This window comes from Delphinapterus leucas, chromosome 5, assembly GCF_059928025.1.
Source record: "Delphinapterus leucas isolate spDelLeu-1000000601 "Yukka" chromosome 5, BTC_Dleu_Yukka2, whole genome shotgun sequence".
NCBI classification, from domain to species: domain Eukaryota; kingdom Metazoa; phylum Chordata; class Mammalia; order Artiodactyla; family Monodontidae; genus Delphinapterus; species Delphinapterus leucas.
Genome location: NC_143133.1, coordinates 128,702,321 through 128,722,292, shown reverse-complemented (window position 1 = coordinate 128,722,292; position 19,972 = coordinate 128,702,321). Strand labels below are relative to the sequence as shown.

The following is a 19,972-nucleotide window of genomic DNA, read 5'->3' as shown; positions in this document are numbered from 1 at the left end:
CCGATTACAGTGACATTCATAACTGGTCACTTTATGAAAAGCCCGGCTTGTTGAAAGCTGACATCACCTCTGCTCATTCTGAAAACAGTAGGTTCCACTAGGCTGCCACGCTACCTAGTTTCATAACAGACACCCTTGCTTAATAAGACAGGTAGTGGGGAATCTCAGCCCTTTGTGACTTTCTCCAAAGCTGCTCCGGTGGGAAAAGCATTAGACAGAAAGAATGGAGAGAGGCTTGGCAGTTCCAGACCAGCGAGATGCTGATACCCTGCAGGTGATGGTGATGATCCAGAGGGTAGCAGCTACCTTCACCCACTTCACAACGGCTGCCCTGCTAGAATCAGGGCTCCAGGATGCCATCAGAACTCTTTAGTGATATTAGGCAAGTGTTCTAGGGACCTTGGTATCCCCGTCTCCACCCATCATCGGACAGCAGCCTTCAGATGGATGGTACAAAGACCCTTAGAGAAGAGTGAGGTGAAATATAAGAGACTATTAATCCTCGAGAAAAGGATAAAGAAAAAAATGTCACCTGCTATCCTATTTAATCCAATTTTTTTTGCCTCCTTTAATGGGGAACGTTTGCCTGGATCATTTGCATTGTGAACCCAGCAGATCCTGCCAGTTCAGTCTTAAGGGGAGGTGATTCAATCCCAGGAAACACCCACAGGCTGGGAAAAGCAGTTGCTTCTTCTTTCTTTAAAAAAAATCATACCCTCATGCGAATACCTGCCTCAAATGCACTCTTCAAAGATACCAGCTGAAACATTGGTTCTTCCCTTCGAACTGCATCTGAAGCAAATCAGAAGGGCTGAAGAGACAGGCGGGCTGCTTCGCTTAGTGCCAACAACAGTGTCGTGGACTTTCAGTTATAACGACTACTTTAGTAAAGGCTTGTGAGAAACACACTGCATCCCTTCCCTATTCAGTTCTTCTTTTGTTCCACAGTGTTTTGGAAAAAACAAATACATGGCTTGTTATCTCACTGAATTCCATGGTAAGCAGGGCTGGACACAAACCAAGAAGTAAAAAGGGCCTTAAGAAGCATGAAGACCCCAAATATATCCTCCCTTTTCGTCAAATATGACTTGAACAGACGGCTTCTAAATTCACAACAGATTAGAAGCACACAGTACAGCAAGCACTTATTGCTTTCTATATTCCAAACACTGTTCTTTATATGAACTTCTTTAACCCTCAGAACAACTTTAGGGGCATGGTCCTACTCTGAGCTCCACCTTGCAGAGCTGGAAACTGAGGCAAAGTCATGCAAGTAGTAAGTGGGAGAGACCAGATTTAAATCCAGACCATCTGGTTCCAGAGTCCAAGTTGTTGACGAATTGTACACAGGGCAGAGACGGGCATTTTTTCTGGAGGCAAACTCAGGGACCTGGGCAAGAAGCATCACCAGACATGAGGGAAACAGGAGAAAACTCAGAAAACATAGCCTTGGAACCATTTACTTGTTCACGCTAATAGAGGTAGACTAGGCAACACAGAAGTGCCTGCTCTTCATAATGATTAATCCAATCTGGATGTTTTAAGGGCCACAGAGTTTTCTGAGAAGCTGATGAAAACCATGGACTCCCGACAGAAACGCACATGTGCACACACACATACATGTTTGCAGATAATTTTAGGAGGTTCATGTCTGGAAACATTTCCAAGACTGCACTTTAGTATCCTTTCGTCTAAGGCGTTGGAAAATGTCACAAAATGGAATGTACCTGCCTCAAAGAGTTGTTATAGAGCTTAAATAAGTTAAATACTCTGCATGGTTCTTGGAAAATAACAGATACACAATCGGAAATTATTATTACTTAAAAATTATTATTTTGGCATCATTTACCTAAGAAGGTAGAAACTATGCAATCTCTTTCTAGAGAGTCCAAATTAAACGTTCTAACACTTAAATAAGTTTACTATATGTTCTCCCAAACCCCTGCCCAAAGACTGTCATTTGAAGAGGAAAGTTTTAGCTAACTTGAAAATAAACACAATAATGAGCTCTATTCTTTTTAGATCACGTGGGAAATGTGACCTTTTGGGTTCTTTCTCAGCAAAGTCGACTCAGGTTTTAGTAACCTTCAAAAATTAACCCCTCAAGAGCTCCACTTTCCTACCTGTGGAGATAATTCATAGCTAGATATCAAAGTTGCTGTTTTAAAAAGGCCTTGAAATCGGTATTTTTTAAACTTGAACTCTTCTAGGGAAGAGATGATTAAAATATTTAAGTTTTGCTATTTCTTTACCTTCCCTCATCAAGCTGTCTCTTATCATTTACTCGGTTTGCCTGATAGATATTCAAATCTGAATGCTTTCCTTTTCTCTCACAATTCAGCTTTGAAGGTCTTCAACTGCAAGCTTATTTTAATTGGAAAGAGAAAGCAACAGGATCTCAGGGCTAAATGGTAGTTAAACAACAGGCTATTGGAAATAAACCCAGCAGACTGGCTTTTGCGTTTTTTTTGGATTTGCATTTTTTTTGTATTTGCATTTTAAACTCAGCTAGGATCAAAGCTGCCCCGCATCCCAGTTTTCTGCAGGATCTAATTAGCGCCACGGAGCCTTACAAACAAGGATTCTTGCCCTTGCTTAGTTCTCACCGACCTTGCTGGTCCGCTGAGGCCTGTTCCCCACCCACACCTGGGGCTTCTCATTAAAACAAGGCCTCGCTCCACCCGCTGCTCTTCAAGCCCCGTGCCTGCCCAGGTGTGGTGGGCCTGGAGGGAGCTGCTAAGCGGAGACCCCTGCTAGCCGGCAGTGGGAGGAAAGCTTGAGTGATTTCTGTGTTTAGCTCAAGTCACACTGGGGCCTTTAGTCCTGCTGAGTTGGGAAAGTGTCTGCTAGCAGCATTTGCAGTGATGGACACAGATGTGAAAAGAGAGCTGTGCACGAACAGGTCAGTCGGGGCTCTTCTCTCCTAGAGAACAAGGTGGGGAGGTGGGAGAACGCTAAGTCAGGAAGCAGACGGACCCCTCAGGGCCCTGCGCCTGGCTCTTCTGCTGTCGGTAAGGAAGGAGGACCCGAGTGTCTGGGAGAATCTGGGGTGCTCTGCTCTTGAGAAGGAAGAGTTTCTTCTTTTTTTTTTAATTTTTTAACATCTTCATTGGGGTATAATTGCTTTACAATGGTGTGTTAGCTTCTGCTTTATAACAAAGTGAATCAGTTATACATATACATATGTTCCCATATCTCCTCCCTCTTGCGTCTCCCTCCCTCCCACCCTCCCTATCCCACCCCTCCAGGTGGTCACAAAGCACCGAGCTGATCTCCCTGTGCTATGCGGCTGCTTCCCACTAGCTATCTACCTTATGTTTGGTAGCCTGGAGATGGAGACAACCTAAGTGCCCATCATCGGATGAATGGATAAAGATGTGGCACATATATACAATGGAATATTACTCAGCCATAAAAAGAAACGAAATTGAGCTCTTTGTAACGAGGTGGATAGACCTAGAGTCTGTCATACAGAGTGAAGTAAGTCAGAAAGAGAAAAACAAATACCGTATGCTAACACATATATATGGAATTTAAGAAAAAAAAATGTCATGAAGAACCTAGGGGTAAGACAGGAATAAAGACACAGACCTACTAGAGAATGGACCTGAGGATATGGGGAGGGGGAAGGGTGAGCTGTGACAAAGCGAGAGAGAGGCATGGAAGAGTTTCTTTGCTGAGGTCAGGATCTTCTTTGGGTTTGGTCTGAGTTGTGATTAACAAAAAAGACAGATTTAAACAACCTGTCACTCTCCTGCTTTATACACTGTAAAGTACTAAGTTAGGCCTCACTGAGGTTCTTACAATTTTTGATTTTTGCCCTTCAGGAGATTTCAATCCATTTGAGGAGACGAGACAAATTCAGTCAGAAGGTATAAATGAGCAAGCTAGTATATAATTAAGTGACTAATGCTGTGGTAATAAACCACAGTTTACAGAAGTTTAAGTCGGGGAGAGGCCCACGTTTCTTATTCAGCTGACACTTCCTGGTACAATTCCTCTGTCAGCCAGAAAATATTACTTGCGTTAAGTCTAAAGAAAACTGGACATTTGAAATTAGGAGAAAGTGAGCAAATAAGAGTCAAAAAATGCCCTTTGATTAAAAATAAAATAGGACTTCCCTGGTGGCGCAGAGGTTAAGAATCCTCCTGCCAATGCAGGGAACACGGTTCGAGCCCTGGTCCAGGAAGATCCCACATGCCGTGGAGCAACTAAGCCCGTGTGCCACAACTACTGAGCCTGTGCTCTAGAGCCCGCGAGCCACAACTACTGACCCCACGTGTCACAAAAGCCCGTGCGCCTAGAGCCCGTGCTCTGCAACAAGAGAAGCCACTGCAATGAGAGGCCCACGTACTGCAACGAAGAGTAGCCTCTGCTCACCGCAACTAGAGAAAGCCCACGTGCAGCAACGAAGACCCAACGCAGCCAAAAATAACTAAATAAAAAATAAATTAATAAAAATAAAGAAACGAGAGAAAAATAAAATAATCCCTTAAGTCACACTGAGACAACTAGAAAGTACTGTTAACATCCATTCATTCATTTAATAAGCTGAGTGCTTTCTTTGTGCCGGATATTCAGGATACAGATATAAATAAGATACATTCATGTTTTTGAGGAGCTCACAGTTCCTATAAATCATTAATTTCAATACAATATAAATGTTGGAGAAGAAACAAACACCAAATGTACTATACAAGCACAGAGGACTCGTTATTTTATTTGGCACATACCTTAGGTCTCAGAGTCAGGGATCCCCAGCTTTGTAAAAGATGTATTGAATACCATCAACAGGATGTAGACATTGATCTAGGGCAGATGTCCTTACCCTGCACTACCGCCATTTTGGACCAGATAACTCTTTGTGGGGCAGGAAAGACAGGTGACTGTCCTGTGCCTATAGGATGTTTCCCAGCATCCCTGGCCTCTACCCACTAGATCCCAGCAGCACCTCCACCTCCTAGTGGTGACAATCAAGAATGTCTCCAGACACTGCCAAATGTCTCCTGGGAGGCCAAACTGTCCCCAGTTGAGAACCACTGATCTAGGAGACAAACTTATCACCTTGGATAGAAAGCAACATCTTCAGAATGGACACCTGTGAGTTGATGTGAGACCCTTTGAATTTACTCCAGGTACACATGAATTAATGATACAGTTCTCTGCTCTCAAGTTAAAGATAGTGTTCTTCATACTCTACCTGTGAGAATGCAAATGTTGTTTTGAGAATGTAAATTAATACAACTTTTATAGAGAACAATTTGGCACTATTGGTCAAAAATACAAGGTCAAATACACCTTGACTCAACAATTCCACCTTAGGAACTACTTAGGTAACCTTAGGAGTAAAATAAATAAATAAGTGTACTAATTGATATAGGTACAAGGTTATTCACTGCATGAAATAACAGAAGATTAGAAGCAATGTAAATGTCCATTAATAGGGAGTGGTTAGTTACAAAAATTATGGCGCTTCCATATAACGATATACAAGCAGCCTGATTTAATAACAACGACACTCTTTATGTATTGATATGGAATAGCCTCCAAAATATATTAAGTAAAACAACAAACAAAACAAAAACACAATGATAGTTAGAAAAAACCCTAAGATACAGAGCAGTATGTTTACTGTGCTAAACTGTTAAACCTTTTTAACTGTGTTAAACCTTTTTAACTGTGTTAAAAAGGGCAAAATGAATATGTTTTGCTTGTATATACATAAAATATCTCCGCAAGGATAAGTAAGAAATTGCTATCAGAGGAGGGTAACTGGGTGCCTGGGGGGTAGGATGGGTGGAAGACTTTTCATTCTATATCCTTTGGTACTGTTTGAATTTTAAACTATATGAATGTATTACCTATCCAAAAATAATTGAAAATTTAAAAGCTGGTGCCCCGCTGCCTGGCAAAACTGAACAAGCCTGCACCCTGAAGCTTTCCTATCATTGGTGATGGATTTGTGCCGATCTCTCCTTCCACACTCTTTCCATCTGCTCTTTGCTCTGCAAGGAGATCAGCCCAGAATGCAACCAGTTAAAAAGAAACCATAATTTCTTTATCCATTTTTGTTATCTACAAGCTTCAAGCTAGATGATGTAATTATTTTTCAAAGTCAAGAGCTGACAAATGCTTTTTAAAGCGATGTCTGTTGGGCCACAAAATAAAGTTTACTTAAGTTTCTTTTCCCAGACTCTCTGACTCCTTTTTATCAGTTGATTTCTTTTTTTTCCCTCCTTTCCTATTCTTGGTAGCTTGAGCAGTTGGTCCTCAAATCATATATACCTCAAACAATAAATCCAAGGATGACCTAAAGCCAAACTCTGGGAAACTGGGTCAAACCATCAATGAAAATGATTAAGGAAAATTTATTTATTTTGCCGATACTTTGAGAATCAACTACATGTTAAGACATAAAGTTTAGAAAACATTTTAATTACCAGTTATCAAATCCACGTCTTCTATCTATACCAGGCTTAACTGAATTTATCACATCTCACAACAGTGCCGTATCACACTCCTTGGTCTCATTGAGCCAGTTCTGAAAAACACACCCTGCACTTGCTGTTCATGTTGTCCTTCTGAAACAAACATACACTATGTCACTTCTCTGTGCAAAACAATTTTAATGGTTCCCCATTACCTATAAAATAAGATACATGCTCCTCAGCACAGTTTAAAAACCTTCACTGTCTGATCCATTTCTCTTGTAACAGTGATATCCTCTCTCATCGTCTGTCAGACCTTGTATGTTACTTACTTTTCTTCCAGCCAGCTTCAAAGAGGGTTATTATCTTTATTTTACAGATGAGAAAACTGGGGCTCAGAGAAATCCAGCTCACCAAAGTTGCACATTCAGTAAGTGGCATAGCTGGAATTCAAATCCAGGTGAGTCTGAACCCACACTCTACTGCGTCCAAGAGCACAAAATGGGAGGTAAAAATGAATTCATGATGTGTGCACATTAAAGACAGCAAGGGGGGGGGATCTGCAAAGCATTTTGGAAAGATAATATCTCCCTAAGACCTTTTCTGATCACATCAACCCAAAGTGATTGTCCCACATCTCGTCTCTGGTAGTAGATTGTTCATTGTTGTACCAACGGCACCTTGTATATTGTGCCTTATCCTTTGTCCTCCAGGTGCAGAGGGCACAAATAGTGCAGAGGCAGGAGCTTGTGGGGAAGAGCGACGAGCTTAGCGTGGCAGTGGGAGCTGAGTAGGAGGGCAGGGGAGTGACATCAGGTGGAGGGATCGCACAGGGCTTCTGTAGGTCTTTGCTCATGGGTCGCCTTCCCAATGAGGTCCCTCCAGACCAGCCTATTATTAAATCGTCAATCCTCTGACTTCCACTCTCTGTCACTTCTGAAGTCCTACTAAGCTTACTTATAATTCTACTTCTGGGACCTGAGCCTAAGGAAGTAAACAAAATGACTGGCAAGTGTTTGTGAACCGCGAAGCTCACTGGAGGGTTATACAGCAGAAGCTCTCTGCATAACCCCGCCCAGCTAAAGAGCTTTCCACTCTGAACACAGGCTTTACTGGTGAGGCTCATGACTCATGGACCTTGTAGCTGGTAGCCCTCTCTCTGGTGGTCCTGCCGGGCTCTGCTTCTATCACTTACATCGTATTAAGACCGAGAGTCAGCGGCTCTTCCTGAACTTGCCCGTGCCAGTTGCCCTTGTTCTTGTCACCCCATCATTTGACTACAACTGTATTGCATTACAAGGATAACTTGAGGGAAAAAGTGTTTTTGTTTCCTGGAAACTAAGTTGAATGCTTTGGTAAGACTTGACAAAAGTGGGTGACTACAAAAAAGGAGCGATTGAATTAGGAATGGGTGAGACACAGCTATAAAAGGGGAAAATAATTGTAAACACTTAACATTCTTAATTAGAAATGCTTTGCTTCACTTTAACAAAACTGAAGTAGAAAAATATTGAGAGTCCATTATGCGTTTACATAAGAAAGAGGTTACAAAATTCCAACCAGTGGTTCTATTCTCAAAGAAAACATCTGCCCTGTATCAAAAGGCTAGTGAATGATGCAAATTCAAGTGTTTTAGCTGGAAGGAAAAAAATCTTAGGAATATATGTATCATTTTCATAATTCCTCATTTTCTCTAATTTTGATCAATTGTATCAGTAAGTTGTGATGCTACAGGCTGTGAGAAATTTATATCTAATATAATATGTAGAGAAAATACATATGTAGAAAAAAATATTAGAAGGAAATGTGTAAAATGGTGAGTCAATATATAGTAGTTTTATGGGTGATTTTTAAAACTTTATTCTTTTGTACTTTTAAGTCCCTGTAAACATAGTCTTAGCTCAGCTGTGTAAAACTTAGCAAAACATGTAAATAAGAGTAAGAATGGAGAAACACGATTACTGCCGAATCAAACTCCATAGCCCTGAGGCTTCCTATTTTATAACGCATGTTAAAATCTTGGGTTTCCTATTGCTAAGAGTATTCATGGTGTAAAAATGCGAAGGGTGTTTTTCTCGTACATTGCACTCTCAGACCTTGTGTTATCTTGATGCACTCTCTGGGTTTTCAGATATTACACCAGCTCTTTACTTTGTCTAAACCAGTTCTGCACGCGAGTCCCCAGCATACAATTAGACTCCACTAGATACCTGGGAAGAAATCTGGGGTTAAACCTGCCCCACTGAGGTAGTCTTCTATGTTGCTGCCTTAGAAGGATTATAGTCGCCCTGACGTCTCTGGTTCAACAGCATTTACACGCCTTTCCTAGGAGTTGCTTATCGCTGCTCCTGTGCAGTCCTGGACCTTCTTTCCTGCCTGGGCTCCAGCCAGTCTCTGGCTTCTGCTTTAAGCCACTTACATGCCACAGTCATTTCTCTCCTCTTGTTCTAAGATGTATTACCTCCTCTTTCTGTTTGTTAACGTCTGAACGTGCTACATGAATTTGAGTCACACCTTGAATGACAGGGAAGATTTCAACTGTACAAAGGGGAAAGACACAGACACAAAAAGAAAGACGCAGGCATGGGGAAAATATACCAGTTATTCGAGGAAGAGTGGGTTGTCCTGAAAATGTAAACATAGTGTACCCATGTGCAGGAGTGTCACTAAGAATGTTTACCAGCCAGTACACGCCTGCGTGGACCTGACTTGTCAGATGGGACGCTATCTGTAAAACAACCAATACTGGTATGCAGTGCCATAAAAGTGGCCATCAGGAGCTAAAAGCTGATATGGTAGATCAGGTGAGACTGGAAAACCTTTAACGGCTTTGTTGACATATTTGGGGTTTTTCTGGTGGGCAGTAGGAAGCTACCAGAGCTTTTCCAACAGGCCAGTGAGACAATTAGAAAGTTTACAAAGGAAGCAGGTTTCGAGTTGCACTGACTAGTCGAAAAGAATCCACAGTTAGGGAGATCAATTACAAGGCTACCGCCACGTCAAAGGTAGGGGAGCAGCCCATCGATGTCGTTGGTAGTAAGAGAAAAGAGATGAGAAAACTATGGCAGAGGTGGCATGTGGGAAGCAAGGTGAGGGAAGGAATGAAGGATGATTCCAAGATTTCCAATCAGAGTGACTGGGAGGATGTTGGGAAGGTTGACAAGACGATTAAAGAACAGGGACCAAGGCTGGACCGGAAGACTTTTAATGGGTGACTGTTGCCAAAGGTGGGTGAACGGCATGAACTGGGGGTTGGGGGCTGTAGCTACTCCCCACTGCTCTCTCTATGCCCCTGAATTCACTCCAAACCCATATAATCCAATAAAAATAGTGCACTTAATATGCAGCCTCCCTTTGCAATTACAATGGCCCTGCAATTCCCTTTTATATAGAAATTCTGGAGCCACTACTAAGGTACCTAAGTGGTGAAAGATGGGACTGGCAGGTCTACAAGCAGTAGTGTGCCGGATCTCTGTAATCTGTAGGTCTGTAATCAGTGACATCACCGGCAAACTCCAAATCTGAAGGGTATTTTTCTCCCAGAGAGCCAGTTGTTAAATATTTATACCATTCTTGAGAAGCTGGCTATGGAAGTAAGGAAAACAGTGAAGCTCTTGAATGACTGTAAGGCAAATCAGTTGGAAGGCGAAAGGGAGAAGCATATGATTTTGAGGTATGCTGGATATACACGTTATCAAGGTTGAAGGAAGGTGGGATGGCAGAATTTATTCCTACCTGGAAGGAATCCCTAAACATTTCTCAGTGAGTTCTTAGTTTCTCGAGAGAAAAATTTCTTCTGATTTTTAAGACAATAGTTCATACTCCAGTACAAATTATGTTTTTCAAAGATGGCCATTGTAGGTGGCACCTGCTTCTCATCCTTCCTGTGGCAGTGGTGCTGCTGGATTTCCTCTGCAAATTTGGTTAATTATTCAACTGAGCAATAATGACCTTTTTTCAGTGGGCTAGTATGCTTAATGTGTAGCAGTGTTTAAAAAGATAACAATTCACCTCAATAGTATATCACTAGACTTCTCTTTGAGGGCACCTTTCTGGAAGTAGGTCTGTGTTGAAATGTCCACCCCATCTCTCTACAACCACATCGGCCTGGCCTTTCTCCTCCCTCCTCCAAAAGGCTAGTGTCGTTGGTATTCACTCTTTTCATAATGAATCATTTCTAAGGCTTAATCCCTCAACTGTGAAATTTATTACAGAAATTGTTAACCAGAGCAGGCAGGATGCAAGAGGTGATTATGGCTAAACGACATTTTGGTTGGATTAAGGTTAAGATACCCATTATTTAGAACCATATTCTCCCATACAGGACAAAACATAGTTTTTCAAGCCTACTCAGGTGTTGAAAAAAACTACAGATTAAGCGACGGGGATTCCCATTTTCAAGGCAATGATTAGGCACTATCAAAGAATCTAACCTTTTGCTATGTGGTTTGATACATAATTGGTGATCAAAAATAGTTGTGGAGAGACAGGAATATTTTTCTGTAGCGACAGGATTCTCATTGCACTAAGCTTTAAATCAAATATTTGAGGAACTAAGGTAATACGTGTCCCTTTCACTTAAAACACTTTTAGGACTGTCAGCTTAATTTAGCCAACCAATAACATGTAAACCTTGAGCGTTTATTTATTCTCTTAGTCAACCTGAGTATCTTTAATTCTCATTCGGGGAGAAAAATATTACACGAGACCTGTTGATTAATTACCATTTTAAAGTTACCAAAGCAGAGTACATAGTGACATGAAAAAACATAATGGAGGTGAGGAGAGGGATATGATAAATTGATTGACCATAAAAAGGACAAAAGGAGTGGGAGAAAAAAACATAATCTGGTGGTCTTAGTACAGCTTCTCAGGGATGAAGAAGGTAGCTTAACATCGATAACCTCTGGGGTCTACATCAAATCTTTGTGACTAAGTCAGTCACCTCGCAATTTGCTTTGATGCTAAGAAAACAAAGGTCAGTTAACTAGAATCAAATCAACTTATCAAAGTTGCCAGACAAAGGTAGGCCTCACCGAGTCTACGATGAAATACAAATGGTTCATCTATTTCTTACTCTTTCAAACACATTTTGTTCTTACACGTATTATAACATATTTGGCATTTTTACGTTTTCGTTTGCTAGGGCATCTTTCCTATAAATCTTATGCATGGAGATACACATAGGAGAAACAATAACTCATCACATATATTGCTAAGGGCCAAGTGAATGACAGAACACAAGATGCAGCATGATGCAGACGCTGGAATGTGGCACAGCAGAGAAGGATAAGAGCGCATTGGGGAAGTGGCAATTGAGGGAGGAGGCAAACATTTCAGAGGCTACAATGCTGAAGGACAGCTACAGTGGTGAGTCTGTGAATCAGAAGGATTTGACACTATGAATACAATATGTCAGACTAAGGAAAATTGAGTATTGTTTTGAAGAGTGTACACCCCATCATAGAGGTTAGCAATATGTTATGATGTGGAAATGTATTTTGTTGAGCACATACTGTGCTCTAGGTGTTCTTATGTCCTAAAGACTTCCTAAGCATGATCTCATTTAAATAACCCTATGAGGTAGTACTCATTTAACTCACATTTTATAGTTGATGAAACTGAAACTCATAAAATTTAATTAACTTACCCAAAGTCAATAGCTAACAAGCGATACCTCTGGGTTCAGAGTTCAGATTCTTTCAGCTCATTGAAGTGCTTGGATTAGGAGTGAAGCACACAGGACAGGGATGGTGGCATCAAAGGGCAGTGGGCAGTACGTGGGTATATGGGAACGCTGGGGGGAGTGGAGTGAAGGCAATGGACAGGTGGTTAAAACAACAGTCTGGACAAGCAGTGAGAAGGAAAGTGGAAAGAGAAAGACATCATGGATGCAATACATCTTTTGATGGAAGAATTACCAGGACTTGAAACTCCAACTGGTTAGAGGGGATGATGGAGGAAACAAGAACCTGGAGACTGGGCCTACGTGTTGGTGGGAAGGCTGTAAAAATTAGGTCTTTAATATAAGCCTGCAGGGAGTGGATGGAAAGGGGAAGGCAGTACAGTCACAGAATGGCAATTGCTGGTGCTGGGTATTGGACGAGTTACACTTTACCACAGCACACAGAACTCTGCTAGTCCCATAAGGAGTTTCCGAGTTTTATGTTCAGTCATACCGTTATGGCAGTCATGATTATATTAGCACTTACTATTTTAAGATTTATAAAAAGAACATTTTCTTTTCACATTCTCAATCACTCTTTGGGCGTTAAACTCAAGCTTCCATTGCCCCTGGTACTCTTCTAATGGCATGTTTCTAATTGTTTGAAAAGAACTGTGGTTAATGGGATTTTTGCTTCGGTGGAATACTCGGGCTACGACAAATTTTTCTCTGTCGATATATTAGCTATACCAGTGGATTTCAAGTTTTGACACAATCCAGCTTTAAAAAAATACCTCACAATCCAGTACACATATTTGTAGCCAATTGTTTAGTCCACTAAAATAAAATGGTACTAAAAACAATAGTTCTGATATTTCTATTCAATTCCATCCCATTTAAAAATGCTGACTAGATGCAAACTATTATATATAGAATGGATAAACAACAAGGTCATACTGTATAGCACAGGAACTATATTCAATATCCTGTAATAAACCATAATGGAAAAGAATAGGAAAAAGACTACACATACACATATAACTGAATCACTTTGCTGTACACCAGAAACTAACACAATGTTGCAAATCAGCTATACTTCAATAAAGTAAATTTAAAAAAAATGCTGACTAAAACCTACCAAATTGATATCTGTAGTGACCCAAAGATTAAAAAACAGAGAGTTTAACTCAGAGCGCCAAATAAGAGGTAACCATGTGTTCAGCTTGGGCCTCTGGTGCCCGGCACAGAATCTAACACGTAGAGCTTTAGAGATGTTGCAGACAAGAAAGAGGGAAGGTATCACATCTTTTTGGTAGATCATTTATTTTTCTTAAGAAATATCTGGTAAATTCATTGCATGACCAACTCTGTTTATGCCATCTGCAAATTTAGTAAATGTGTTACCAAGTCCCAGATAATCCCAACTATAGCATTAATCTAACAGCTACAACAAATTGGAGCTTTAATCTTCTGAAGGTCATGGACAGGCATAGAAGCTATAGATGTGGCAAAAGGAGCTTCAGCCTCTTTGGCAAGCACCGTGTCCTGGTGACTTGCATTTTCCAAGAAGGGGCCAGGCGAACTGCGTGTGTCCGTGTGTGTGTGTGCAGTTGGGTACACTCACGCATGGGTGTAGGGGGAGGAAACCAACTAACCTAAGAGTAAAGCAGTGCCTTTGTCTGAGAAGAGAACTCAAATAGAAGACAGGTTTGGCCCCGTGATTTGAGTAATAGAACAAAAGCTAGATATCTAATTTTAAAGTTTTACCAATGATGTATACATTGTATTATTGAAGATATTCTTTTTTTTTTGATGTGGACCATTTTTAAAGTCTTTCTTGAATTTGTTACAATCTTGCTTCCGTTTTATGTTTTGGTTTTTTGGCCCCAAGGCATGTGGGATCTTAGCTCCGCGACCAGGGATGGAACACACATCCCCTGCATCGGAAGGCGAAGTCTTAACCACTGGACCGCCAGGGAAGTCCCATTTCAAGATATTCTCATCAATGATAAAATGATAGCATCCTGCCTAGAGTCAGCAGCCACTCCATGCTAGACGGGGTTAGCACATTCTTTGACCTCAGGTTGTATTTGAGTATTTTGGAATCAGTCGGAAAAAAAGGAATCAAAACAGAGATAAAAAACAACAGGATAGCTTTCTTGTTCCTTCTTCAGAACAGATTCGGATTCCCCAACAGTTGGACTAGATTTGCTCTGGCAGCTCTGTGCCCCTGCTGACACGCTGAGAATTGCGTCCATCCTTGGAGGAGGGGCAGAATGCAGCCCTTCTTCCTCCTCACTCATTTCCGGCCAGCACTGCAAAGAGCCCTAGGAAAATGATTGCGCAACCCCTTCATTGGCTGTTATTTATTTCTTCCTTAATGAAATAGACCTTTGTTTGCCTCCCTGTCAACGTCACCAGTAATGACGAACTGTAATGTCGTCACCATAATGCAATCTGGGATCCTCATCAGACTGGTTAATATTTGCCAACACATTTCATAAAGAAAGAAAGGAAAACAAGATCCTAACGTGCCTAAGTGATCTCAGCAGTGGGTCAGTTTCCTGTGGTTCTCTCGGTTCCATAATAAATAATGTCTACAGTTTACTTAGGCCAGGCAGACTTAATTTCAAGGGAAGTTCCTCTGAGCCTTACCTGTCTCAAGAGACTTGAAATTCCAGGAAATTATTGCTTAAAAACAGAATTACCTGTTTTGGAGCTCAGAGCTATCTTGTCCCTCTGCCATATAGCAAATAATATAGAGTATTTCTTGATACTAACAATGAATTACCAACCATTCTTTCATAAATATTTATTGATCACCTACTGTGCACCAGGTATAAACATGTATAATTGTATTTTATACAGTTTTTACTCCTCTTATTTATTCTATCAACTGTCTATACACGGATCCTTTAAAAATGAATTTAAAAAATTTTATCCAAGTATAGTTGACATACAATATTACATTAGTTTCAGGTATACAACATAGTGATTCAATTATTTTTATAGCTTACACACCATACAAAGTTATTGCAATATTACTGACTATATTCCCTGTGCTGTACATTACATCCCCATGACTTTTTAATTTTAGAACTGGTAGTTTGTACCTCTTAATTCCCTTCACCTATTCCGCCCATCCCCTGACCCCCCTCCCCTCAGAGGGCAACCACCACTTTGTTCTATTCTTGTTTCTGTTTTGTTACATTTATTTGTCTTTTAGATTCCACATATAAGTTAAAATATACACTGATCTTTAGGTCCCTTTCTGAATATTTATTTTAATTTAATTATTATAGTTTTGCTAATGATATTCTAATTCACATTTTAATGTAATCTTTCTTAATTATAGATCCCTTTCATTATTTACTATTGCACTAGACACTTCTGTTATTGCCTAGAATTTAGATTTTCCTTTTCCTTATTTATACATGTAGAAACACTAGCTGAAAAAGATACCCTCAGTAGTTTCTTTTAAAAAAATTTTATACAATAGAAATAGACATATTGATATAATATCCTTTTTATAAGAACATATAAAAATGGCATGACCGGCCACGGTGACCCATGGGGAAAAGGATAAAGAGAAATTAATTAATTATTTAAATAATTAAACAAGATAGCGTCCTTTACAGACCAGTGCTCATAAACTGAGTTGAGAAATATGATTAATGCAACCACCAACAATAACTATAAGTAAATTTTAGAATATAAAAAATTTAAAGAAGAAACTTAAAAATTCCTAATGTCACTCTGGAAATACCATTAAACTTTTTTTTAAAATTAAGACTTTATTTTTAAAAAGCAGTTTAAGGTTTATAGCAAAACTGATAGGAAGATAAGAGACATTTTTTATATACCCCTAACCCCACACATGCATAGCCCCCGCTATTAACGGCCCCCAGCAGAGTGGTGTATCTGTTACAATTGATGAACTGACATGGGCACAGCATTATCACCCAACGTCCATAGTTTACATTAGGGTTCATTCTTGGTGTTGTACATTCTGTGGGTTTGGACAAATGTATAATGACGTGTTCCCATCATTATGGTACCATACAGAGTAGTTTCAGTGTTCTATTTCACTCTGTGCTCCACCTATTCATCCCTCCCCTCCCTGCCCTTCTTTTTTAGTACATGTGCTGCCTGAGTGAGCACCCTCCCTGCCCTTTTAATCCCTGGAAAACACTGATCCTTTTTAAAAAAATTTTTTTTGATGTCTGTGTTTTCTCTTTTGTTTTTTTTTTAAATTTATTTATTTTTTATACAGCAGGTTCTTATTAGTTATCTATTTTATACATATTAGTGTATACATGTCAATCCCAATCTCCCAATTCATCCCACCACCACCACCACCCCACCCCGCCACTTTTCCCCCCTGGTGTCCATGTTTGTTCTCTACATCTGTGTCTCTATTTCTGCCCTGCAAACCAATTCATCTGTACCATTTTTCTAGGTTCCACATATATGCATTAATATATGATATTTGTTTTTCTCTTTCTGACTTGCTTCACTCTGTATGACAGTTTCTAGATCCATCCACGTCTCTACAAATGACCCAATTTAGTTCCTTTTCATGGCTGAGTAATATTCCATTGTATATATGTATCACATCTTCTTTATCCATTCGTCTGTCAATGGGCATTTAGGTTGCTTCTGTGACCTGGCTATTGTAAATACTGCTGGAATGAACATTGGGGTGCATGTGTGTTTTGAATTATGGTTTTCTCTGGGTATATGCCCAGTAGTGGGATTGCTGGATCATATGGTAATTCTATTTGTAGTTTTTTAAGGAACCTCCATAGTGTTCTGCATAATGGCTGTATTGATTTACATTCCCACAAACAGTGCAAGAGGGTTCCCTTTTCACCACACCCTCTCCAGCATTTGTTGTTTGGAGATTTTCTGAAGATGCCCATTCTAACAGGTGTGAGGTGATATCTCATTGTAGTTTTGATTTGCATTTCTCTAATGATTAGTGATGTTGAGCATCCTTTCATATGCCTCTTGGCCATCTGTATGTCTTCTTTGGAGAAAAGTCTATTTAGGTCTTCTGCCCATTTTTGGATTGGGTTGTTTGTTTTTTTAATATTGAGCTGCATGAGCTGTTTGTATATTTTGGAGATTAATCCTTTTGTCTGTTGATTCGTTTGAAAATATTTTCTCCCATTCTGAGGGTTGTCTTTTCGTCTTGTTTGTAGTTTTCTTTGCTTTGCAAAAGCTTTTAAGTTTCATTAGGTCCCATTTGTTTATTTTTGTTTTTATTTCCATTACTCTAGGAGGTGGGTCAAAAAAGATCTTGCTGTGATTTATATCATAGAGTCTTCTGCCTATGTTTTCCTCTAAAAGTTTTATAGCGTCCTCCTGTCTTACATTTAGGTCTCTAATCCATTTTGAGCTTTTTTGTGTGTATGGTGTTAGGGAGTGTTCTAATTTCATTCTTTTACATGTAGCTGTCCAGTTTTCCCAGCACCACTTATTGAAGAGACTGTCTTTTCTCCATTGTACATCCTTGCCTCCTTTGTCCATCCTTGCCTCCTTTGTCATAGATTAGTTGACCACAGGTGTGTGGGTTTATCTCTGGGCTTTCTATTGTGTTCCACTGATCTATATTTCTGTTTTTGTGCCAGTACCATATTATCTTGATTACTGTAGCTTTGTAATATAGTCTGAAGTCAGGAAGTCTGATTGCTCCAGCTCTGTTTTTTTTCCCTCAAGACTGCTTTTGCTATTCAGGGTCTTTTGTGTCTCCATACAAATGTTAAGATTTTTTTGTTCTAGTACTGTGAAAAATGTCACTGGTAATTTGATAGGGATTGCACTGAATCTGTAGATTGCTTTGGGTAGTATAGTCATTTTCACAGTATTGATTCTTCCAATCCAAGAACATGGTATATCTCTCCATCTGTTTGTGTCATCCTTGATTTCTTTCATCAGTGTCTTATAGTTTGCAAAACAGTGATCTTTTTACTGTCTCCATAGTTTTGCCTTTTCCAGAATGTCATATAGTTGGAATTATACAGTATGTAGCCATTTCAGATTGGCTTCTTTCATTTAGTAATATGCATTTAAGGTTCTTCCATGTTTTTTCTCTTCTTAGCATTGAATAATATTCCATTGTCCAGATAAACCATTGCTTACTTATTCATTCATCTACTGAAAGACATCTTGGTTGTTTCCAAGTTTTGGTAATTATGAATAAAGCTGCTATAAGCATCCATGTACAGGTTTTTATGTGACTATCAGTTTTCAGCTTATCTGGGTAAATACCAAAGAGCGCAACTGCTGGACTGTATGTTAAGAGTATGTTTAGCTTTGTAAGAAACTGCCAAACTGTTGTCCAAAGTGGCTGCACCATTTTGCATTCCCACCAGCAGTGAATGAGAGTTCCTGTTGCTCCACATCCTCATCAGCATTTGGTGTTATTATTTTTTTGGATTTTAGTCATTCTAACTGGTGTGTAGTGATATCTTGTTGCTTTAATTTGCATTTCTCTGATGACATGTGATGTGCAGCATCTTCTCACATGCTTATCTGCTATCTGTGTATCTTCTTTGGTGAAATATCTATTAAAGATTTTTGGCCCATTTTAAAATCAGGTTGTTTTTTTTCTTGTTGAGTTTTGAGTTCTTTGCATATTTGAATTAAGAGTCCTTTTTCAGGTTTGTCTTATGAAAATATTTTCTTCCAATCTGTAGTTTGCCTTCTCATTCTATTGACATCATCTTTCATAGAGCATAAGTTTTTAATTTTAATGAAGTTCAGTTTATCAATTTTTCCTTTCATGGATTGTGCCTTTAGTGTTGTATCTGAAAGGTCACCACCATATCCAAGGTCATCTTGGTTTTCTCCTATGTGATCTTCTAGGAGTTTTATAGTTTTGCATTTTACATTTAGGTCTATGATCCATTTTGAATTAATTTTTGTGAAGAGTGTAAGATCTGTACCTAGACTAACTTTTTTGCATGTGGATGTCCAGTTGTTCCAGTACCATTTGCTGAAAAGACTATCTTTGCTTCATTGTAGTGCCTTTGCTCTTTTCTTCATGATCAGTTGACTATATTTATGTGGGCCGATATCTGGCTCTAATGACATTTCAGTGTTCCATTGATTTATTTGTTCTTTCACCAATACCAGACTGCCTTGATTACTGTAGCTTTATAGTAAGCCTTGAAGTTTGGTAGCGTCAGTCCTTCAACTTTGTTCTTCTTCAATACTGTGTTGGCTATTCTAGGTCTTTTGCTTCTCCACATAAACTTTAGCATCAGTTTGTCAAGATCACAAATTAACTTGCTGAGATTTCAATTGGTTTTTCATTAAACTTATAGATCAAGTTGGGAAGAACTGACATTTTGCCATTACTGACTCTTCCTATCCATGAACATCTCTTCATTTATTTACTTCTTTGATTTCATTCACCAGCGTCCTGTAGGTTTCCTCATAGATTTTGTACATATTTTGTTAGATTTATACCTAAATATTTCATTTGGGGGGTACTAACATAAATGGTGGTTAGTTTCTTTTGAAAAACTAGACATCACTCTTATGTTTCTCTACAGAAATAACAGGTAATCTGTTACACATGAGAAGTATATCCTCCCCTCACTCATCCCAAAGCCTCTAAAACTAAAAGAGAAGAAACATAAATGTATTAGAAAATAATGTGAGTGCATTGCAATCTGTAAAGAAACAGGGAAAGAACAGTTTCAGATTATTATTATTGTCAGGCATATTGGCAGTGTTTCCCAGCCTCTTCTCTATTACCCACATGACGGGAATTCAAAGGTGGCGGTATCATCATTTCTCCTACTCTCGTTTGTAGAGTGGGTATGTTGGCTGGGTATGTTGGTTGCCTGCCAAGAATCCAGCAGGTGGA

At 39.6% G+C, this 19,972-nt stretch overlaps 1 pseudogene; it reads left to right on the top strand.

Annotated features, from left to right (window-relative positions):
* The first annotated feature begins 223 nt into the window (after positions 1-223).
* Positions 224-14,517, top strand: LOC149749237 (uncharacterized; annotated as a pseudogene).
* Positions 14,518-19,972: the final 5,455 nt, after the last annotated feature.